Source organism: Protopterus annectens, chromosome 1.part0 (genome assembly GCF_019279795.1).
Source record: "Protopterus annectens isolate FY-2018-M chromosome 1.part0, PAN1.0, whole genome shotgun sequence".
Lineage (NCBI taxonomy): Eukaryota > Metazoa > Chordata > Ceratodontiformes > Protopteridae > Protopterus > Protopterus annectens.
The window spans coordinates 1261545162-1261569982 of NC_056725.1; the positions used below are offsets into that span (position 1 = coordinate 1261545162).

At 39.6% G+C, this 24821-nt stretch overlaps 1 protein-coding gene across 1 annotated transcript in view; it reads left to right on the forward strand.

The window, feature by feature from the left end:
* Positions 1-24821, forward strand: part of LOC122797320 (cytochrome b5 reductase 4) — a 1879111-nt gene that overhangs the window by 1766991 nt on the left and 87299 nt on the right. The gene's annotated exons all lie outside the window — the stretch shown is intronic.

Below are 24821 nucleotides of genomic sequence, written 5' to 3' on the forward strand. Positions count from 1 at the left end.
ATCAGCACCGCCCATGGATTAATCCCTCAATCAAAACCCTACTGAGATTCAGATGTAGTGAATAGTGCCTCTGGAAATCTGCTAACCTCCCTGGTCACCACTGTAACTTCTCCCCTTAGGCAGAAATGCAAGCAGATGTTTAAAAGGCAAAAACTGAGCATCTGAGGCAAAATAGTATGGTATCTCAACATAGGTTCTTCTGGAAAATTAAGGAGATTGCCTGTTTTGAAAGTAATAAATCCATCCAACACTGCACTTCCCAGACTCTATTCAACAGTTACCCAAGAATTAAAAAAAAACTAATCAGCATCCCAATAACCCAGTTAGAGTTAGTCAGTATAGCAGCACCTTTTCAAAACTCTCAACCTTAATTTCCCCCTGCCAGCAGGTTTAAACCTAAATAAAGGCAAAACTGCCAAAATCTTTGTACAGCTTTAGGCCTAACAACGTAATTTCATAGAATGAATTTAAAATTGTTTAACAAAAATCTCAAGCACCAAGTTTTCTGTGTACTGTTTTAATAGTTGAGTTAATATGCGAGTCAAAGTTCAGGTTGTGGTCAATTATTACACCTAAGAGTTTGGTGGTTGGGTCAGTACCATTGTTGGATATAACTGTGAGATCTATTGGGGAGGATTTTAGTGTTGGAGTAAATAACAATAATTTTGTTTTTTTTGGCGTTTAGGAGGAGACACCGTTGAAGGAACCAGTTTACTACTAAGTTAAATACTGTTTGGGTGATGGATTGGATTTCAGATGAAGAAGAGGCAGCACAAATTAATGTGAAGTCATCTGCATATTGTTTGCAGGTAGCTTGAGGAAGATTTATATGTAGATCATTAATGAATATAGAGAAAGGGAGTGGTCCTAGGATAGAGCCTAGAGGGACACCAAGGGTAATAGGGAGATGTGTGGATAGGTTATTGTCCCAAAGGACAGCTTGGTGTCTCTTTTCTAATTAGGACTTGAACCACTGTAATGCCTGTGTGTCAAGTAAGAGTAATTTGAGTATGTTTAGAAGTCTCTGATGATTAACCATATCAAAGGTTTTAGAGAGGTCAATAAAGAGTGCAGAGGAAAGCATGTTGTTATTACAATGTTTGTTAATTTGCAGGTATTCAGCTGGTAGGAGATCAGCTGAGGGGGTACATGGTTTAAGTTTGTGAAGTAGGGTGTAGATGAGGGATGTAGGAACTGGTTTTAAATGAAAGGTAGGAGATATCCTAGCTAGTGAGGATGGGAGAGTTGAGCTAAGAGTAGGTAAGGAGTTCACTAGAGATTGGACAGTTTCAGTAAAAAAGGTATTGAAAGCATCCACAATCTGGTTGGGAGTGTTAAGGGAGAGACCTGATGGGGTTGGTTCATAGGTTCATAGGTAGGTACTAGGCTATCTGCCCGAGGGCATTTATAAGCCTAGCCAGAGTGTGTCGGCTTTCGCTGCCCCATTGATTAATTAACTGATCATCTGTCAAGCAGAGCCAATGAAGTGATCCCAGGGGTGTATTTTTTGTTAACCATTCACTCGCCAAGGTTTCTCTTGAAGAGTCTTAATGAGGGGCTCTGCCTAATGTAGTTTGGAATTTTGTTCCAATGCATGGGGGAGTCTCTGTGACAGGAATCTATCCCTCCAGCATGTTCTATTTATTGTTGTGGCGAGGTTTAGCTCACTAGTGCGCGTGGCTCGCAGTGACTTGGATTTCTTTAGGTGGAGCATGTCCATCAATTCTGAGTTGGACATGGCTTTGTAAGTCAGGCAGAGATCCCCTCTGAGTAAGCGATATGCCACTGAGTACAGCCGGAGTTTTTTCAGTTGGGCTGCATAGAACATATGTTTGAGGCCAGTAATCCTCTTGGTGAGATACTTTTGTGGTCTTTCCAGCTGTTGGAAATGTCTTGTGAGGTACATCCCTAATGGGGCATTGTACTCTATAATGGGTCTAATGAGTGATGAGTAGAGGGGCACTATAACCTCTTTATTTCTAGATGCAAACCCTTTAGTAATTAGATGGGCTACATAGAAGGATTTCCTAACTACTTTGGCAATATGATTGCCAAAGGAGAGATTACTATCTACCTGAGTCCCCAGAGCTCTTATTACCTCTTCTGTATTAAGGGGGCAATGGTGTCTTGGAATGGCCTGTGTGTAGAAGTCTGTTTATACCTGACCAGAAAGTTTGTGGTTTATGTTGATGCTTTTGCTGGAGTTTAAAGTAGAAGTTTTTTATCAAGAAGTATTGATTTTTTAGTGGCATTTCTCAGCTGTTTAAAGTTTGATGATCTGTTGGGTTTTTAATGTTTCTCCATTAGACCAGATTTTATTTCTCAATAATATTTTCTGCCTAGTCTCTTTATTGAGCCATGGAGCAGCTTTACTGCTAGTTCTTATAGAGTGAGTAGGGGCATGGTATTCCAGGATTTGTAAGAATTTAGAGTTAAAATAGGATACTGCTTCCTCAAGAGGGAGTTGTTTTAAGGGTGACCAGTCACAGGATTTAAGCTCTGCTTGGAAGCTTCCTGGATTAAAATCTTTTTGTTCCGGGTAGTTTTAAAGATAGTTTGGTTGGGAATAAAGGTTTTTTGTCTAATTGTCTAAGTAAGGGAGCGGTAACTAATATCATCAGGAAGGGTACCTGCTTTATAAGAGAGGGGATAGCTATTTACTAAGATCAAGTCTAAGGTACTTTATTTGCTACTGGGTTTATGGATTCTGGTGGGGGTGGTGATTGTTTTGGAAAAGCCTTACAGGTTTATATGAGTTGTAGGTTTGTGTGAGGTACAGCTATTCCAGTCTATATTAAAATCACCAAGTACAATGGTTTCTTGTGGGAAGGATGTAGAAAGCCAGCAGAGGATACTTTCTAGGATGTTGATGTTATTGCCTGGAGGTAGGTAGGAGCATATTATGTATATGGATTTACTAGCATTAACCTGAAGTTTAGAGATAAGGATTAAAGCATTACTATATAAAGGTAGTTGTACATCTAGTGAAGTAACATGTAACTCAGATTTGTTCAGAATTGCTACCCCTCCACCCTTTTAGGTTGTTCAGTCTAATCTTAAGATATTATAACCAGGTGGGATGATTTCATTGTCCTTTGTTACTGGCTTGAGACAAGTCTCTGTTAAACATAGGATATCAAATGAATTTATGTCTAGCAGAGTGTGTAGTTGGCTAATTTTATTGTTTAAGCTACGTATGTTAAAATGTGCTATGAGCAGAGAATTAGGGGTACTAGGGGTATTAGGATTGTTCACACTGAATAATCTTAAATACCTGTGCCCTTTTTAACTTACACAGTCCGCAGTGCTACTTAAAGGAGAGCTTTGTTTTTTCATGGTATTAAAGGCCAAGTTTATTCAAGCTGCTCAGAGTTTCGATATTTGCTTTTACATAGTAAGACCCATTCTTTTTCATATCCCCCTCAACTCAGACTCCAGAGGTTCAGTTATCAGGAAGGCTAGTGCACACGAAGTAAGACAGGTTGTCAACACTGTCATGTCTTATCAAAGGCCTGTTTTCTGTACAAAATTGATATAGTTGCAGACACAGGAACCCCCAGGTCACCTGAGAGTATTTGTCCTTATTTGGAATACCCATTTTACAGAGGAATGATACATGTCTTGCCTGCCCTGGACGTTGCATCAGACTGTAGAATCTACCATTTGAAAACCAGGCAGTCTTTTTCTATGATGACATACATACCTGGTCTCTTGAGAAGTGAGTTTTCTAGTCATATGACAAACTTTCTGCTCATAAACAAATGTTTTCCATTGTTCAGGTCATAGCTGTAAAGGAGTCTGAAAGGATCAGCCTACCCATCTGGTTAATAAAAGAAATAAGGCAAAACATGTACAGGAAAATACTTTATGGGGTAGCATGCATTATGCGACAGCCTCATATGAGACTTAGTAATGGTTGCAGCAGTTAAGGTTGTAACATGTGCTAAATATATATTAGAAGTGCAGTTTTTCATGAGATATTTTAGTAGTAGACGTGGTGTTATGTTTCATCAATCTGTGTTGAAACACGTATGAGCAATTTCATGTAGAAGTGTGATGCCTGATGACAAATAGGGTGGTGGGCAAATTTAAAAGCACATTTTAGTTAGTCTCAAGGGGCAATTACAGAAAAGCAGATGTCATGATTAGCAGTCAAAATTTGTAGCAGAGTGCAAGTGAGTTGTGCTTAACACTACCTGCCCACCAGACACACTTTCCAGAAAAGATAACTGTTTTTCGTCATTGTACACTGACACTTGAGAATGATGCAGCATTTCTGCATTGTGCAGCAAGAATAGGGGGTGTTTTGCACAAAGCTTAGTGCATGTTGTCAGAGTAATTTGTATTGTCTATATACCAAATTGTTGAGCAAGGGTGATGTCATTGTAGCAAGTTTTGTCTGTGTGTTGCAGTACCCTAAACAGACCAATCAATTATTCATATGGGATCCAGCTAGAGCATTCTTTATAAATTGTTAGAAGTGAATTTTGATGCAGCTTTTTAATCCCATTCTGTTGTATAGCAAATGTGGTGAAGGAGGCATGCTGTAGGTAGTTGGAGAATTAATAGTAGAGTGGTACAGGATTAGAAAAAGATTGGTGGTTTGTACATGATATGTTAACACAAATATTATATATGGCTAAAGTGAGAGAATCCGTCACCATACTTATAGGACTTGTCTGGGAAGATATTCCTTAAGGGGAAGACTGTTACTGGGTAATGGTGGTTTTCATACCTCTCAACTGACCCAGAGTTTTGTTGAATGTCCCTCGTTTTGTTGCATATTTTTGCCCTGTCCCTTGCAAAAGTTTCAAGTTTCTGGTAAATTCTTGAGCATTGCAGTCAGTCAGTAAAGCTGACATTAGAGTTTCCTGCTTATTGCACAGAAAATGTGTGTTGTTGCATACTGTTAACTTTTTAAGCGGATTAAAGTAATACTTCAAAATTGTCCCTGCTTTTGAGCATTTTTTCACTATTATTTTTGGCTGTATCCAGAATTCTTGAGCAATATGTGCTTCTTTTTAGGAGAACCTCATTTGTGACTCTAACATAACTCTGTGGCGAGACAGATTCGTATCCCAAGGGCTACCTCGTCTGTGGAATACATTTTCCATCTTCATAAAACAAAGCCCATCCCTCATTCTCTTCAAAAAGAATGTGGGTAAATGTATGGGGAACCATAAGTTCACTCCTGGGGTGCTGCCCATGTCTGTTATGGACAGAGGCAGTCTGTAAAATAACTCAGGGCCTTAACACCCAAAGACCCACTACCCGGATACTACTCCATACCAAGGTATAATATTGTCTTATCCTGGGTATTATTGGCTTGTAAAGACTCTTGTGCCATTAACCTAGTAATCATCTATGAATCTGAGTCATTTTGAGTGAGGCATCAGTGACAGTTTCACTTCAACTCAAGCCATTTATTTCCATGTGGAAATAGATAGGATTGTTGTGCACGGAAGCTTAGTTGTTTCAGTGAGTGGTAGTCAGATGACTGTCCAGTGATGTGGTATTTGCTGCTTGGACTGTGGTGTTGGTAGATCAAATCTGGGTAGTCAAGAGGAGTCTCTATTTTTTGTTGTGACATCAGCACTCTTTTTCCCAGAGGTGAGAGCAAGCACTGGTAAAAGAGATCTGCTAGTGGTTAAGAACCCAGACATTTGCTTTTCTTTGAAAAGCCTTGTTAGATTCCTGGGTGTTGCAAGGCTTGTACATTTTCTTTCTTCGGTTTTAGGGTGGGAGGGTGTTAATACATGCTTAGCCAATAACCAGAGGGTGACCAAGGCTATCTGAAGTACATAAGTGTAATGTGGATACTTTCTGTTTATTCAGCTGAAGTAGCCTAAGAGGTGATATAGAAATTGAACTTGTGCTAATATTGTCCTAGTAAAGACCTTGCTGTCTTCTAGGAGAAAGGGAAGCAACCACATATTAAGCATTGGGGTATCTCTACTAAGGAGAGGGAGGACTGGTCACTTATGTCGATCCTCAATGTCATGAACTTTTTTCCTTTATAGTTGAGGAGGTGCTGCTTTGGTCCTGAAGTTTTGGAATGTAGGTTCTCTAAATGGGTAGCTAACAATCAGCAGGTCTCTGCCTATTTATTGAATAGCTTGCCTGCCTCTGTATTTTTTTTCCTTTGTTGGAGAGAGAAGACAAGTTGTGGTGGCATAACTCTTGGTGCTGTAGCTTTATTTTGTTTTTATGGAATACGTTGGCTGAGAGACCAGTTGATAAAATACTTAGAAGAGGAAGAAATGGGGAAGTTGGTTTATTCATATGGGTAGCATGTCCACAAAACAAACAGCACCATAATTACCCATTCTAAAGACTTAAACCTTGCCTGTGATAAAAATAAGACCTGCTGGAGAGATAGGTATGTATTCCAGAGACTGCCCTGTCTATGGAACAGGCTCCCCATCCATGCGAAGCAGAGTTCCTCCCTAACCTAATTGAAGTGCAACTTGGACAATTGGATGGGAAACCATAAATTCATCCCTGGTTTGGCACCTATATCTCTAATGGACACAGGTAACCTGTAAATGGTTCATCTCCAAGGCCCATGCTTACATTTATCGAGGGTATCAGAACTTGATAGAGATTTGGAATGCATGGCTAGGCTTAAAAAGGCCCTTGTGGTCATTAGCCTAGTAAACACCTATGAACCTATGAATAAATATTCGATGTGAGTTCAGACATCTGTAGCTAAGGGCAGCTGTACATTTTGTTCTTATGTTTCCATGGAGATGAGCAGACTGTAGAGGCAGGATATACAAGCTAGAGCAATTTTTTAAGGCTAAAAGTTAATGTTTTCTTGAAAGCATATAAGCTGTTTTTCACATCGGGGGGGGGGGGTAAAGATAACACAAGAACAGACAGCAATACTAGGAACACAGGTGTAACATGCTTCATAATATTAATAACCTTGAGTTTGATTTGGGGCAATTGCTCTTATCAGAAGGGTTTAAACTACATTATTTGAAGATGTACACAGTTTTGTATGTTTGTTTTAAGTTAATAGATTTTGGAGGTGTTTGTGTTTTTGGTATGAGGGTTTTAATTAAAAAAAAGTCTTGTAAAATGTGACATAAATTCAAATGGAGATGATAGGATAACTGTATAAAAGCTCAACCTGCTAAATGTTAGTGGGTCCATGCAGCACAAAAGATGGAATTAGACATTTAACAAAGTTGTCATATCTAATTGATGGGAATAGTAACTTCTTATCATGATAGCCACGCTGTCCATATTATTTTGGAAAATGACTGGCCTCACGGGTATAGACAAAAAGGACAGAGTATTGATTTATGTTAAGAAATGTAGAGTGCAAAAGTATTTTGTATAGAAGATGTGAATTCAATAGCAGAAATTCAGAGAGAGTTTGCATATCATTCCCAAGATGCAGTAACTGGGCTAGACTAAACAGAAGTTATATTTCACAGGAACATACATATTTAATTGAAAGCTTCAAGACAAATCCAATAACTATTTCAGATCATGTGCAATAACAACTAAAATAAAAATGCAGGGTAATGACGTAAAAATGAGACACTGGGATTTCCCCACCTACCTGTCAAACAGAGAGAAATTTAAGGAATGGGCGGTGGAAATTGTTCGAGAGTTATTAGGGAAGACAGAAATTTTTGTTCGGAGGTGATAGCTAGTGAGTGAGATAAAATGAAAATAGAGTTTACACTAGGGTAGAAATAAAGGCAAAAGAGATATGGTTATTAAAAGGAATTATTTAGAGGTGTTGACAAAGGTTAAAGTGTTGCAGAATAACAGAAGTCTGACAGAACAAGAAGAGGTCCAAATGCAGAGTGCTAAAGCGAAAGTAGGGGAGTATTTGGACAATATGCATGAATTTAGAATGATTGTGTTAAGCAAATGTTTTTGATAACTCCAGAGCACAAAAACTTTTAGCATAAGACTTGGGCAACAGAAAGGAGAAATAGTTGTTGCCAAACGTTGGAAGCCTATAACAAGACAAATAACCAGAGATCCTGGTGAGGTATTGAAGATATTTTGTATATTTTATGAAAATGTTTATACATCAACGAAATGTGGAAATCAAGAAAGGATATGAATGGAAATATTTATGGGAGACTTACGTATGCCAAGATAAGAGGTAGATGAGGCTCAACAATTAACAGTTGAGATCGGAGGAGATGAGATAAAAATGGTGACATATAGTCATTCTGCAGAAATGTTTCCTGAAATAGCTGGTATTCCTGTGGAAGTTTGGAAGCTAGGAGGGAAGAAAGTGATAAAGATTTGAAAGGTTTTGTTTAAAAGTATTTTAAAAGGAGCAGAAGCACCAACATCCTGGAAGAATGATGTGGTGGCTGTAGTACAAAAAGACGGTAAAGACCCATCAGACCCATCTTCATACAGACCCATTTCAAATTTAAACTATGATTATAAAGTGTTTATATCAAAGAGAAAGGTATAGGAGAATCCTAAGTGAACAAGACTTGTTCTGGTAACGTTTTATTGCTGAGTCTGGAACAGAAGCTGCTGGTAAAAAATAGATAATTAAAAGGACATAAAATATTGCACGTTAAGCATAGGAATTCATCAGAGGAGGTTAGAAGGGATTTGGAAGAGAGATTAGATAATCAATTCACAAAGAAAGAATAGGAAGATGTATGTTTGGCTAGCAAATATGCAATGAAGTCTAGAAGAATTAGGGTTCTTTCTTCAAAGTCTTTGTGTAAGTATTTTTATACCTGAAGCAGACTCCAAAGTTTCTTCAGGTTGATGGTAAATGTTGGAGGTGTGATGGGGAAGAAACAGGTAACTGGTAGCATATGTTTTGGGAGTGTAATGAGTTGACAGATTTCAAAAATTCCCTACAAGTTACTCTGTTGGAAATATTGGGGGACAAATGAGAAGTAAGGCCTTGCTAAGTTTAATTCTGATGGCTTCCAAAAAAGCAATTACTAGAAAATGGAAATCAAATTCTAAACCAACTGTCTTTAAAGTATTGAATATTATAACAGAGATTAAAGAACTGGAAGTGAAATCTTTAGAAAAGGATATGGGAAAATTACAGAAAAAAATGGAAATTCTGGGAACAGTACATGCAGAATAATATTTTTGAGAAGGAGAGAGTTTTAAGGGAAGGCATGGCAGGAATTAAATGATTTCTTGTTTGGGATTAATGGTAGTTATACAAAAAAAAATGATGTGTAATGTTTTTAACTAAAATATGTTAATATGGTTTGTTTTCTTTTATATAAATGTATGTTTGCCTATATCCTAAGTGATAATTCAAAAAAGGTGTTTATAAAGGAATGTGTGCAGGAAAGAAGGAATTAATGGGAACAGTTCTGCCTACTGTTCCCATTAATTCATTCTTTCCTGCATTTTGGTAATATGTTCTGTCACACTTCAAAAAGGGGTATCCTCATGTTCCCATGTTCCTTTTGCCAAGGTAGGTAAACTTTTAGGGTGTTTTTTCGTAGACAAACTAAACAGTATAGAACCAGCAAAAGACTGGTTTGCTTCCCTAATGACAGACATCTGGTAAGAAAGCAAGGTGTCCATGTTTTTTCCATCTTTATCAACAACCTTCAAGATTTTCTTTAGGGTTTTATTGAAATTGTCTTCCAACCCATCCATTTGGGGGGGGGGGGCAGTGATGAACCAAGCATCTCTGTTGTTTATCCTGTAGTAACTGGCAGAGCTTCTTCGTGACCTTAGACATGAGGGAGGTCCCTTAATTCATTGCAGTTTTCTTAGGGATCCCATTTGATCATAAACCTGAGCTCTCTAGGACTAAGTTTAGTTGAAGTTCTACTGTGGCACAGAGTCAGAGTAACAGGTGGCATAGTCTGGAGCTAAAGTATTGATTCTATCTCATAGTCATGACTAATGGACCTACCAAGTCTTGTCAAAGGTAACATCAGTTATTGAAGAGTCACTAATAATGGCCATTAGTATGCTTTGCATGGAACAGTTTTCTGGAAGTCTGGATAAGTAAAACAAACTCTTCTGTAGCAGAAAAATAATGCAGGCTGATACAATCCTCTATGAACCCACTTAGCTCTCTTTTCTATCCCAAGTGATCTCCTAAAATATGCCTGTGAGACAAGTTCAAGACTGTGTTTCAGAAAGTGTAAGGCAGTACTGGTTGTTTACCCACATCTTTCCCTTTCTTATCAACCTGATAAATTAGACTTATTTTTTAGGGGGAAAATGGATGGCTGGTCTAGCAACACTACAACCCCAGTCACATCTTGTATCTTGTTTTTGCTTCCCTTAAAACTCTTATGACATTTTTTTGTCTGGTGTCTTTTTTCTCTGTGCCTGCCAACCATCATCCTCCTTGTAGGTCTTGCACCCATTTTGTCTCAGTAGAGGGGGATCTACCTAAACCAAACAAAAGCTGATGTAGGGAGGGGGACCTATATAAAGGAATGCCATTCAAGTCAAAAGAAGTTATCCCTTTGTGTGCTGTCTTAATTAGGTCAGTTATTGACTACAGTGGTCTATTCGGGATGTACCACTGTAGACATATTAAGCAACTATAAAGGCCACACAGGATACTAATTAAGAAATTTAATGTCCTTAAGTCCCTGAGCTACCATGAAAGGTTTGAGCTACTATCCCTTTCCACTGCTTCTTATAGGGTGTTATGGGTGATCTATGTCTTGCATTCTCTAGAACAGACTTTCCTTGCAAGTTAAACAAAGAGACACAGTAACATCATGTGACTTCCATTGCTACTTAAATAATGTGACAGTGTAAAATTCTTCAGATTAAGCCTTGATGATTAGATTGGTACTCTGCCTTTCTGCGATGCCCTTCTGAGAAGGGGAGTGCAACATGAAGGTGTGTATATTTGCAAGGTAAATGTTTTTTTTTTTCACTCGGTTATTTTGTATTTCCAATTATCCTAAGATCCTGTTTACAAATTCTTTATTTTGGTATTGTGTTGATGTTTATTAGGATGACATTCCAGTTTTTGCTATGGAATAAGAGAATAGGTTATTTTCATTTTCCATTGTCATTTAGAGGTTTGATTGTAATTGTTTCATGTTGAAGGATCTAGGAGATCATTTTGGGTTGCATAGCAAGGTGAGGTACTGTACACGTTTGCTTAGAGTTTTGTAGATCACATAGTTTTAATATTATTGCCTTCTGGCTTTCTAACCATCCCTTGTTTTTGTAATAGTAAGCAGTGGTATATTTTGTGTGTATTTTATGTGGGATATTTGCTACAAATTCTGGCTATGGTATTATAACATTTCTCCAGTTTGTTTAGTTGCATCTTGTCTAGGTTAGCTAATGTTGTTGAGGCATACAGTAGTAATAGACTTTCTTCCATAGTAGATATAGGTAATTGATATGAATATGTCTTACATGTGTCTAGAGTGGCATTTATGTTTGTTTTTGATGCAGAATAGTTAATGAGGCTGTCAATTTTAAGCCCTATTGTCTGTTGTTATACCTAGTAGTTTTGCGTTTGCCACTAGTTCCACAAGTGTGTGATAGTTTTATTAAAATTCTGGTTGTGTGGTATGCAGTTTGAGCTGGTGAATATATTAAATTAATTTTTTCACATTTAAAAGTAGTTGAGAGTTTGTATGCCAGTGCTGTATAGTGTTAAAGAATTGTTGAGTAGTTTGTTGGAACCTTGAACAGAGGAAGCATTGCAGATTAATGCTGTTGTCAGCATTTTGGACTACAACCGCATTTGTTACTGCTTTATGTATATGAGTGAAGATGTTAAACAATACTGGTCTTAGGACAGATCTTTGAGGGCCTCTTGTTTTATTGGATGATTCAGTATTTTGCCTTTTGACTGACTGTGTTCTTTGGGAAAACTAGATTTTGAGAAGGATAACATTTGAACCAGTTCATAATGTTTTTACTCATGTCTAAATTTTGTAGCTCATCTTGTAGCAGGGAAAATGTTATAGTGGTATATGCTTTTGGTAGGTCTAGAACGAGTGAAGCTAAATGCTGGTCATGGTTTCTGTGTTTCTTTACATGTTCTGAAAGAGTTAGAGTGGATTGTGTACAGTTATTGGGGTGAATCCATGTTGGGTGTTAGAGAGTTTGCCATTTCTAAACAGATGGCCTTGTGTTTGTTTGTTTATACACTTTTTTAGGAATTTTGAGGGTAGAGGTAAGATCATTGGGAGACCTTTGCCTACTTCAGAATGTGAATCATTTGCTTGCTTCTTCTCCAACAGGATTTATTGCATTAGATGTACCATGCTGCCTCTGGATGTCATGAGTATTGCCGTGTCATCAGCCTGTGTCGATATTCAACCTGGAAAGTGTTGAATATTCCTGATTTTGATGAGTTCATTACTTTGGTCTTGTGCATGTGATTGTTCATCGCACGCCAAATACCATGGCATGCGATTGTTGATTGTATGTTAAAATACCATAACATACGATTGTTGAGTGCACATTGTATGCAGCTTAAATATATGTCCTTGAAACTTGGGAAAATTTTCCATTCGTCTTAAAAGAAGCTATGTCTGTCCCTGCACTTGAGAAATGTATGTTAGATCATGTTATACTAGTTAATTTATGGTATATCTATAACCTTCCATTTTTAGGTAAAGTTATTGAAAAGATTGTTTCTAAGCAACTTCAGACCCATCTCTTAAAAAATCGACTCTTGGACCCTTTCCAGTCTGGGTTGCACACTTGCCATAGTACTAAAACTGCCCTCATTCAGGTAGTTGATGATCTCCTGATGGCCAGCAATCAGCATTATGACTCAGTCTTGGTCCCCCTGTATCTTTTGACAACACTAAGTGCTGTTGATCATGACATTTTGATTGATAATTTAAAATTGTACTGTGATCTCTCTTGCATGGTCCTGTACTAGTTTGTGTCAGATCTCTAAGGCTGTTTCCTAAGGGTCTGTTCAAGACTGAGCACATCATCACCACACCCTTTGGACTATGGATTTCCACAGGGTTCATTATTGGTCCTATTATTGTTTAAATTTTGCATCCAGTCTGTAGGAGATCTTATTAAGAAGAGGGATTTATTTATTTATTTATTTTACATTTGTTAACCGGGATGGTCCGACTGGATACATGTCCTTTTTCAGCGGAGGCCCGGGGAGAAAAGCTCCAACAGAGTTACATTGATAATTAGGTACAGTAAATGAGCTGAAAGAACTTAACAAAAACATAGGCTATTTACATACAAGTACAAGACTGCCATTACTATTTCTGAGATTACTACAAATGTAACATTAATAACATATTAGCAAGGACGGTAGGCAGTATAATGACATAGAGTTAGACAGGATACATATTTCTTTATCACAGTATACAAAGTACTTATCATCTTAGCTAGTTGTTTATGTTTTAGTTAATGGCACAGAGCTAGTCTGGGAGAAAAGCTCCAACAGAGTTACATTGATAATTAGGTACAGTAAATGAGCTGAAAGAACTTTACAAAAACATAGGCTATTTACATACAAGTACAAGACTGCCATTACTATTTCTGAGATTACTACAAATGTAACATTAATAACATATTAGCAAGGACGGTAGGCAGTATAATGACATAGAGTTAGACAGGATACATATTTCTTTATCACAGTATACAAAGTACTTATCATCTTAGCTAGTTGTTTATGTTTTAGTTAATGGCACAGAGCTAGTCTGGGTTTGAGCAAGGACATAGCCAGTGTGACTTGAAGTGGAGTTTTAGACTATTTTTGAATTGACTTAGAGAAGTTGCAAGCGTGATGTTATTTGGGAGAGAGTTCCATATTTTACCAGTGGTGTTGGCAAATAGCGTCACGACCTAGGTTGAGAGATTTCGTTGTTTGGACAAGGAGTCTGTTTGCTGAGCGAAGGCAGCTTAGATTGGAGTAGGGAGTCATTAAGTTTTTTAGTGCTGGGGTATTCTCAGGTTGTTTAAGGATTTTGAAGGCCTCTATGAGTTGGGACTGGTGAAGAAGGTGTGGGAATTCTATCCATCCAAGCTTTTTCAGGTTAGTACAGTGGTGTGTTCTGTAGGGTAGGCCTGTAACGAACCTGGCAATGTGATTATAGCAGGATGAGAGCTTGGCCAGATCAGATTTGTTAAGGTGAGTGAGGACAGGAGAGGCATATATAGTAAGGTAGAGTGAAGGTGTGAACGGGCTGTGGCTGCCCTGGCATTCGGGGTAAGGAAGGCTTTAATTCTATATAGGGTCCCAAGTTTCTTGTTGACTGAGTTAATTGCTTGGTTGATATGTATATCAAATCTGAGTTTATTGTCAATGTTTACTCCCAATAGCTTTGTATAGGTGTCTGGGGAGATGATGGTCCCATTATTGGATTTTATAGTGAAGTTTTCAGTCGGAGATCTATTGGTTGGGTAGAAGAGAAGTAACTTGGTTTTGTTTGGATTTAAGATCAGGAGATGGTTGGCAAGCCAGTTTTCGACTTTGGTGAAGCTATGTTGGGTGGTAGTTAGTAGATTTGCAAGTGAGGCATTGGAACATATTATAGTCGAGTCATCTGCATATTGAATGCAGGTGGCTTCAGGGATGACTGTTTGGATGCCATTTATGAAGACTGAAAAGAGGAGAGGTCCTAATATGGAACCTTGAGGAACTCCTATGGTATTTGGTAGTAGGCAGGAGAGCTTGTTTTGCCACATTACTGCTTGTTGTCTCCCAGTGAGGTAAGCTTGAAACCAGTCAAGGGCTGGAGTATCTAGATACAGGGTTTTTAAAGTATATAGCAGTAACTGATGGTTTACCATATCAAAGAGTTTCGATAGGTCCAGGAAGAGAGCGGAGGATATTTTTTTATTATTCCGGTTAAGATTAATGTTTTCAGTAAAAGAGAGGAGGGCAGTGGTTGTACTATGATGGGGTCTGAATCCATGTTGGGAGTCTGTGAGTAGTTTATTTTGGGTTAGATAGAGCATTAGTTGGTTGTGCATACACTTTTCCATAATTTTGGCAAGTGGTGATAGTATGGCTATAGGTCTATAGTTGGATAGTTCTGTGGATGAACCTCCTTTGTGGAGTGGAATAACATAGGATAGTTTCCAAATTGAGGGGATTGAGGCCTTGGTTATGGTTCTGTTAATTAGGATTGAGATAGGGTAGGCTACGACATCTGCAGCAATTTGCAGGTATTCAGCCGCAGAAGATCGGCTGAAAGGGTGGTTGGCTTCAGTTTTTCAAAAGGGATCTGATAAAGGATGTGGACACTGGCTGGAAGTTAAAAGAGAGTGGTGAGTCGGGTATAGTGTTTATAGAAGTGTGGGGAGGAGAAAGTTGGTTAGCTAATGACTGGATGGTTTCTGTGAAGAAAGTATTGAATGAATTGGCTATATCTTCTTGGCTCTTGTCAGATAATGTTCCTGGGGTCGGAGTAGTGGATTTGCCTGGTTGGAGAAGTTTATTTATGCCTGCCCAGTACTTTTGAGGGTTATTCTGATGTTTATGTTGCAGATTGTAGAAGTAATTTTTCTTATCTAGTATGATGGCTTTTTTAGTCTCATTTCTAAGTTGTTGGAATTTGATACGATCTAGGGGTAGTTTGGTAGTGCGCCATTTATCCCACGCTTTGTCTCTAGTTGTTATTTTGGTTTTGGTGTCTGTTGTTAGCCATACCACAGTTTCCATACCACAGGAATACTAATGACACTCAGATTTACCTCTTATTCTTATGGGATGAAATTGCATGTGTGTACTCCCTTGCTAACCATCTTGAAACCAATTTTGTGTCTGACTAGTAACTGGTAGAAAATGGTGGACTTCAAACTGGAAGCTATGGCAGATCATGCTACTGTGAAGGATTCATGTACCCCTTGAGTTTCTCAAAGTAATGTATGTAGTCTTGCTGTTATCTGTGACTACAGGTCATTGCTGTGGGACCAGATATCAGCTGTTGTAAAATCTTCATGTTACTATTTACAAACATATCTAAGATAAAACACTTTTTGTTCCAAGCTTATATTTCAGTAGTAGTTAATACCTTTGTTTCTTCACACATGGATTACTGCAGTGCCCTTTTTCTGTGACTTTCAGAACACTAAGCTTGACTGCTTCCAGCTGGTACAGAACTCAGCTTCCTGGTTATTGGCTGGTATTTCACATTACCAACATATTATCCTGTTCTGTGTGGTCTGCACTGGCTGCCAGTTCGATTCAGGATTATGTATAAGGTCCTGGGGATGGTGTATTTATCTCTACATAACTTGGGTTCCTCTTACCTGAAAGAGTTATTAGTACCATATGTCCCTTCCAAGGTCCTATGCTCAGCTACTCAAGGACTGCTGGTGGTTCCACAAGTGCATCTTGAGAGTCTGGAGTGTGATCTTATGCTTATCAAGCTCGCTGACTGTGGAGCCTTCTACCTCATTGGCTTTGGGAATGCACAATGCTGGCCAGCTTACGAAGTGCTCTTAAAATATACCCCTTCAATATTGCATATGAAAGGAAAGGATAATTACTTGGCCTGCTTCAATTTTATGTAATTTTATATATAAGTGTTTGCTCTAGTTTTAGTCTTTTATGCAATTCTATGAGTTTTTAATTGTGTAATATATGTTTGAATTCTCTCATATATGGTGTTTTGTGGAAAGCTGAAGGAAGTAAAGAGTGACACAAGTTAGAAGCAGCAGTAGCTAATCAGTGCACATGTGCATACCACTAGGGGGACCCAAGAATACACTGCAGTGAAAATCAGGTACAGATTTAACTGGTTTACCACAAAGTTCTTTGGGACTCTAATAAATAGTAGCATATTGTTTCTTTTTACTACATTGTTTCAGACCACTAGGATAGCTGCAGTTGGAACAAAGCAGATGTGCAACTGTCTGCTACAGGTGCAGAAACTGGACTAGGAAAGTGAGATTGAATGGAAAAATATGAAGAAGTGTGTGTGTGTGTGGGGGGGGGGGGGGGATGGGGGCTCTAGAATCTAACTGTAGTGATTATTATCACATGGATGCCTGCTGGAATTTTAGGAACAGCTAGTTGCCGGTGCATCAGTGGTGAGGAACTATGTACTCTTTACATAAACATAAAGCAGTAAAAATGGAATACTACAAATCTTTCTGGTAGTACAGTTATAGTTAGCACGAAACAACTAGACACCGGAAATTTAATTAATATTCTAAACCTTGTGAGGATGTATGTACTATGGTGTGTTTATACAGTCTAACAAAGATCCTTGCATTTTTCTACCTAAACAGCAGCAGAAGAGATGCTGTTTTGACAAGGCTTGCTTTACGCAACACAATAGCATTACATTCACTGTTATACTCCTTGATCAGACTCTGTTCCTGCAGTGTGTGTGTGTGTGTTGGACATCTGTTATATAAAAGGGTAAGGAATGGGAAAAGGAGAGAGAATGCAAGTCATACAATTGCTTTAAGTATGAAGTAAAGAGCATAGGTCAGACAGCAGTGTTTGTAATGTTTATATGTTTTACTGAGAGAAGTGCTCACAGTTTATAGAGCAATTCAAAGCAAATAAATGTGTTCTTCATAGCAAATGTTCAAGTCACAACACCGTGTTGGCAGAGCTTGCATTTTTATAAAACAACATTCACAGGTGCAGTCCTTCACCCAAGTCTTTTGCTAGTAATGGGTCAGTTAGATGATGGCTACCCAGTATGATCCCTTGAGAAAAACAATACTGCACTTCTTATAGGAGACCAAGATTATGTTTTAAAGGCATGCCGAAATATGGAATGTGTGAAGCTACAGGGACTTATAACAAATCAGGTTTACAGATTTGTTTTTCTAAGCTGTGCTCTGATTTCTTGTGACATCTGTGACTCTAGAATATCGTTACGCAAGTAATCAGATTTCCTTAATGAAAGTGGTGAAGGTTCTGGATCATATGAGTTGTATATTGTATTCATAATTGTGTGAAAAAATAATTTGATTTTAGGAACTGTGTGTATCAAACCAAAGAGATAAGAACAAATAATTATTGATGTAAAATAAATTAGTCCTTTTTTTTTACATTCTTTAAAGGAAATTGTGTTCTTATCAAGTTCCATTAACTAAAATGATGAGACTCTTTAATCAGCTAGTAGAGCCTAAGAAACTCTTGGTTAGAAGCTGAAATCAATGATGTAGACATCTTGGAGAAAGTACTGGTTTGATTTTATATCAGGCTAACAGTTGCACATAATTCACTTTTACTTGTATTGATGTTTGCTATTCAGTTGACTCAGACTAGATAATCCAGTGTCAGCACAGCATGTAGAAATTAATATGGGTGATAGGATTTATGGATTTGCCTAGTGCCTAATTTTTATTCTAGAATTAGCTATTTAAAAAGAATCACAGGTTTGATAAATGTACCCATTAAAATCAAGTTTTATAATATTGATTTGCATTGTATAAGAATAGTTGGCCACGGTGGTGCAGCGGTTAGCATTTTCTCACAGCAAGAGGTTCTCCCATTCTCTGCTGGAGAGCCTTCTGTGTGGAGTCTGCATGTCCTCCCTGCAGTTGAGTGAGTTTTAAAGACATGCAGGTAGTTGCATGCATGTGTTTGTGCCTTCTGTGAAGGTAGGTCGTCAGGCTGGCAACTTGACACCGTAAAATCTTCACTGCCAATCAGTCAGCGGACTGGTGATCAGCTGTGGCGACCCTTAACCGGGAAAAACAAGAGGAAGCCCATTTATGGGGTAAAACTGATCATCAGTTTACAAGGAATTTTAAAAAGACTATACTATATGTGAATTATAATGTTAACACTATCCTTCAGTTTAGGCCTGACACACATGGGCACATCTTAAATAATGCAAGAAAACATTGATCAAAAGAGAATTGCTTTTAATTCACAAATTAGGCAGAATTTCTGATCAGTTTGCCATATACAGTTTACCAGGTGCTTACAAAATCTAAGTGATTATTATGTTTCAAGTATATAGGAAGACCTTCTCAGGAATGACAATTCTCAGTTGTTGTGGATAGTATTAAAGTTTACATTTTTGTTTTGGTAAATATGCCACCTTTCTATTTAGAGACTGTTGACTAATCTGCACTGCTGTACTAAAATTGTCTGCCTAACAGGGCCTGATAAATAAGGTTTTTACTGTCACACTGTTTGTAAAGCTTTTTTTAGCTAGTTTCACTATGTGAAAGGTATTAGCTGGAAATTTTTTCCATTTGTTAAGCATCTGTTTGTTTGTTCTGATTTCCTGCCAAGGAGTGTATTAAATAACTGATTTGTTTGCAGTTAAAAGCATTCTCTAGAGTCTCCTTGCTCCTTTATCTGTATAAAACTTTCATTTAGTGGCTCACTATTGTTTTTCTGCTGTGATAAACATTTCTGTAGTGTTTTATGCCTAAAATAGTGTAGCTAGTAGCTGTGGTTTAGTTTCCCACCCTCCTTCCCTATTGGTGTCTTGTTCTTATACTTGGTGGCTTTGCAGTTGTCCAACGCTACTAAAAATTTGACCTGGGACACTCCTCTCAGTCTAGTGTCATTAGTTCATTCTACCTAATACAGAGCAAACATTTGAGAAGGCCAACCCACTTAGTTTCTTAACCTTGAATTATCTTCTGTTCCTCCTTTCTCCCTTTCCACTTTACAAAAAAAAACACTTTGCTAGAATATACCACTGCTAGAATCTCCTTGTGTTCTGACTGAGTGTGCTTCTCAAACACTCTGGAAATGTAGAGTTGATAAGTATATTTTTTGGCACTTTATAACTGTTCAGAGTTCTGCACTGTCTTAATTTTTGCTTGACTGAATTATTTATATATTTGCTGGCATTGTTTTTTGATATTCTAAGTGCTTCCATCTTGATTTTTTCCTACTTTACTGCTTTCTGCACTTGTTTTTAGTCATTTTTTAATGTACTAGCATTTATTTAAACTGTATTTCTTTAATATTGCTACATACTCAACTGTGCTAGCTTGCACTGCACTTGAATTGTTTTACTGCTGTTTAGCTGCTTTTCTGTAAAAAAAAATCTAAGCTTGTTTCCTGCCTTTCCTGTAACTAGTCTAGTCCAGATACAGATTTGCTGTATCCAGGACTGTTTGTAAGCTTCTGAGCCCCCCCCAAGCCTTTCTGTGCTGTTGGAGGGAAGCCTTCTAGCTTATCAGTAGGAGTGGTAAGCACTTAGTAGCCTATCTACCACAAGAGGAGTGGTTTCTGTCCCAGAAATTGTAGTTTATTGGCTATTTGGGCATTTTTTTCCATCCCTTTCAACTTTCTGGTTTAAAAGCCCATGTTTGAGCTTGTTTCCTACCTTTCCTGTAACTAGTCTAGTCCAAATACAGATTTGCTGTGTCCAGGACTGTTTGTAAGCTTCTGAGCCCCCCCCCCCCAAGCCTTTCTGTGTTGGAGGAAAGCCTTCTAGCTTATCAGTGGGAGTGGTAAGCACTAGGTAGCCTATCTACTACAAGAGTAGTTGTTTCTGGCCCAGAAATTGTAGTTTATTGACCGTTTGGGCAGTTTTTCCATCCCTTTCAACTTTTTGGTTTAAAAGCCCACATTTGCATGGGTTTGCACTTGTTTGAGCTCCGTGCAACGGCACCGAGATGAGGTAAACTATTACTGGCTCCAGAAAGTCTGCTGTTCAGTTTTTCCCTTAGATCTTGCTAGTTCTTTCTCTCTTGCACCTGAAATAGCCTAATCACACTGCACTTCAACAGGTTTTTGTAGCACACCTAAGTGCCATCAGCACTAGTCATTCATCATGGAAATAGCTCCAGTACTTAGTAGTTATGACCACCCCCCCTAGCATGATTAAAGGGAAGTTCCCTGTGCTTTCTCCTAGTAACCTGGTGCACTTGGGCATTCTGAGGCATTGTAACAACTGCCTCGTTTACACAGACAACCCTCTCCTCTTACCTCCCAACACTTAGACTTGTGAGAATCACACTTATATCACCAAATTGGATGCTATGCACTCTCCAGCCAAGATGGGACTAGATGGTCAAGAGGAGAAGGTCAACACCTGCACCATACCACATGGAACACATAGCCCTCCAGAAAACCTACTATCACAGCTCTCACATAAAAACACAAACCAAACACCCACCTAAAAACACAAACCAAACACCCACCTTCGCAGATGCTGTCAATAGAAATTTACTCAAACAGCAGAGACCTCCAAGACAGAAACGCATTCGACCATGACAACACAGCACAAACCATAGAACACATAGGTCACCTCCACAGTGTGCCCCTCAACCTAAACCTAAACACCTTGCCCAATACACTAGTCATAGGTGACTCAGTAGTGAGACGAACAGATGTCCCACTCACTAGGTTGAATAAGGAGAAGGTAACAGTGAGCCATCTATCAGGTGCCAGAATCCGACACATAACACACGCACTCAGGTCAGTCTACAACAAGTACAAGTATAACTCTATCATTGTCCATTGGGTGCAAATGACCTGAGATGCACTTCCCTGGACTACATGAAAAGAGACTTGGTGGAGCTCTCGGGTTATGTGGCCCAGACAGGTATGACACTAGCCCTGAGCAGTATCCTACCATCACCCAGAATGATACCGCAGTACAAACAAAAAAAGATTGACTTCAACAATTGGCTAAGTTTCTGGTGTCATTCTAAGGGGATCCACTATCTGTCTGCTTGGGATGACATGATTGACAGATCTCGATGCTTTGCCAGAGATGGCCTGCATCTGTCACTCCTGGGTTTCCGGGTACTGGCTAAGGCTCTTGCCACCCCTATAGTGCCTTTTTTAGGCAGTGTACCAAAGACCAAATTATCACTGTAACAGCTATATATAAATGCAGTCTGCGGGTCATGCTGCTCAACACTAGAACTCTAAGTCTCAAGATGCACTCACTTGAAACACTCCTCATAATGGAGAACATCGTCATTTGTGCTGTAATGGAGACCTGGTTTAAAGTGGCAGAAAGCACCCCTGTGCTACCAGGCTATAACTCATTCCAAACCTTTCGGCCCCAAGACATAGACCAAAGCTCCAAAAGCGGTGATGTCTCCATATTCATTAAGGATATGCACACCTCCAGACTAGTAGCCCAGCATAACGCAGCTGAGATACTTCAGGTACAACTAACACTGGGTAATATGGCAATCCAGGTCATAGCCTTCCATAGGTCCCCAACTATGTCCCTAGACTCTCACTCCACGTTCCTAAGCACCCTGGAATCTATCAAGGTCCAACCCAACATTCCCCTACTAGGAGACTTCAACTACCCCTCCATCAACTGGGAAAACTACTCAAGCACCAATACACTGGCCCAACGCTTCTGGAATTCATCAATTCCAGTGTCCTGGACAAGCTCAGTCTGACCCCCCCACTAGAGGAAGCAACATCTTTGACCTGGTTATTACTAACATGGGCGACCGTTGCCCTACATCACAAGTCAATCCCTCCCTTGTCAGATCCGACCATAAACTAATCACCATGGAAATACACATCTCACCCACACCCCCCGCAAAGGTAACCACCTTGAAAAACTTCTCGAAAGCTGCCTTTAGACTCCTAAAAACAGAGGTAGCCGCCAAATCATACACCATGTATGAACATGCACACAAATGCATGGAACTAGCCATACGCAACAGAACCAAGACGCTCTCCTCCAAAAAAGGAAACCAATCTGGTGGTTCCCTGCCATTAATAAACTCTACAACAGATGGAAGAAACTGTTACAGAAAAAAGTTAAGTCCCAAGACTGGAGAAACTCCCTTATTAGCCTCAACAAAACGTTGAGATCCCTCATCAAATCCTCTAAAGCCAGCTATGAAGACAAAATTGTGGCAAACACTAAAAACAATCACAAAGCCTCTATAGCTATATTAAGAACCATCACGGCCATACCCAGATTTACTCTGAGTTACTGCACAATGGTACCTCCTATACTGAGCCAGCAGGTATTGCCAACATACTGGCCGACAGATTCAGTGCCAACTTTACCCCCCCCCAAAGGACCAATCACAATACTGGAAGAATGCCAGGCACTCAGCATTACTGCAGCACAGGTTAAAGCTGCATTGTCCGAGGCCAAGAGTACAACTTCCATGGGACTCGATAATATCCCTCGTTGTGTTCTACATGAACTACAAAGCAAACTAGCACCACATCTGTGTACCCCGTTCAGTCGCAGCCTCACCTCAGGCTTTGTCCCTACCAAATGGCGCACTGCTACAGTCATCCCTCTCCATTAAGAGGGAGCAACTACAGACCCTGGGAATTATCGCCCCATTAGCCTGATGAGTTTGATTTGTAAAGCTATGGAGCACATCATCATGGACCTGATTAACAAAGATATAGGAAATCTCCAAACTCTAGACCCCACGCAGTTTGGCTTTGTGAAAGGGAGATCATGCCTGTTCAACCTGGTTGACTTCTTTGAGTCAGTCACCAGGGCTGTGGATGAAGGTAAGGCAGTGCATACAGCCTAGCTTGATCTGGCCAAGGCTTTTGATACCATTCCTCACTCAGGAATTATTGATAAACTCGCCAAACTAGACATCAACCTCTATATCAATAGATGGGTTGCAAATTGGCTCACAGATAGAACACACAGTGTGAAAGTAGCGGACTCCAAGTCAGACTGCCGACCAGTCACGAGTGGAGTCCCACAGGGATCGGTTCTGGGTCCTTTCCTGTTCAGCATCTACTTCTCAGAAGTCCAGGCCAACACAAAGGGACTCTGGCTGAACAAGTTCACAGATGACTACAAGCTGGGAGCCATTATTGACTCCCCAAGTGATACAGACATCCTACAGAAAGGCCTCACTGAGACAAATGACTGGTGTTGAAACCATTGCCTTAAGCTTAACACCAAAAAATGCGTCGTTATCCCCTTTGGTAAAAACTCAGTTCCCACTAATTACCACATCAATGGTAGCCCACCGAACACTGAAGGAGTTATAAGAGATTTGGGAATGCAGGTTGACAGCAACCTCTCCTTCGGCCACCACATTGCCACTGTGGTCAGAAAGTCCTTCTGTGTGACACATCTCATTACCAAGGGTTTTGCATGCAGGAAGGAAGAGGTCATCATCTCTCTCTACTCTTCCCTCATCGTGTGTAATGCCCCATTTGGCATGTACCTCACTGGACACCTGCAACAGCTGGAGAGGCCACAGAAGTACCTCACGAAGAGGATCCTAGACATTAAACACATGTCCTACATGGACAGACTCAAAAGACTTCAGCTATTCTCTGTCTGATATCGCCTACTTAGAGGTGATCTCTGCTTGACTTACAAAGCCATGTCTGACCCAGCTCTGTTAGAAATGCTACATCTAAAGAAATCCCAATCCCTCAGCGCCACACGCTCCAGAGACCTCGACATCATTACCACAATCAACAGAACATGTTGGGGGGACAGGTTCCTCACCCAGAGACTGCCCATACTCTGGAATAGACTTCCCATACATGTCAAGCAGAGCACCTCACTGTCCCTCTTCAAGAGAAATCTTGATGAGTGGATGGGTAGTAGAAAGTTCACCCCACTGATCACTCCACTGGCTCTACCTGAGGTACTGGGAACTAACGCTGGGCGGCATGATGCCAGGGCACTTCTGTGGGCTAGGCTTGTAAAGGCTCCATAGCCATTAGCCGAGTACACACCTATGAACCTATGATGTTGGTAGAGGAGACAGTATTGGGCTACCATTTGGGAAGACATTAATTGAGAGCCTTCCATGCTTTGGAGTAAGTTTAATTTTACTAAACTCATTTGTTTCATGCTGTGTGTGTGTGTGTGTGTGTGTGTGTGTGTGTGTGTGTGTGTGTGTGTGCGTGTGTGTGTGTGTGTGTGTGTGTGTGTGTGTGTGTGTGTGTGTGTGTGTGTGTGTGTGTGTGTGTGTGTGTGTGTGTGTGTGTGTGTGTGTGTGTGTGTGTG